Genomic DNA, 548 nt, shown 5'->3' on the forward strand with positions numbered 1-548 from the left:
TCTCCAAAAATGGTTGGTCAAGATTACGATAAAATAATAATAATAATAATAATAATAATAATAATAATAATAATAATAATAATAGACTAAAGCACTGAACTGGTAAGTGGAAGGTTGGTTCAATCCCCACAGCCACCACCATTGTGTCCTTGAGCAAGGCACTTAACTCCAGGTTACTCCAGGGGGATTGTCCCTGTAATCAGGGCACTGTAAGTTGCTGTGGATAAAAGCGTCAGCCAAATGCATAAATGTAAATGTTAAAGAACATAATTTAGTATTTACATTATATAATTATCAGCTATGTCTTTAGGAGATTGATCTATCTTATTATCATGAATCTTATCAAGGATATAAAAATTCACATCCACTGTATGCAGGAGCCATCCAGGTACTGAAGCCCTCTCAGGACTTTTAGCAGGAGCAATGTTCAAAATGTTAAACTTTTCAGCCCACTGCCTCATATTACATACAATTTGTTTTTTTTGACCTGCAAACTCAAACCATTCAGACAACACCAGACTAGCAGGACAATCCTCAGTTCTTTTCCT

This window comes from Myxocyprinus asiaticus, chromosome 37, assembly GCF_019703515.2.
Source record: "Myxocyprinus asiaticus isolate MX2 ecotype Aquarium Trade chromosome 37, UBuf_Myxa_2, whole genome shotgun sequence".
Lineage (NCBI taxonomy): Eukaryota > Metazoa > Chordata > Actinopteri > Cypriniformes > Catostomidae > Myxocyprinus > Myxocyprinus asiaticus.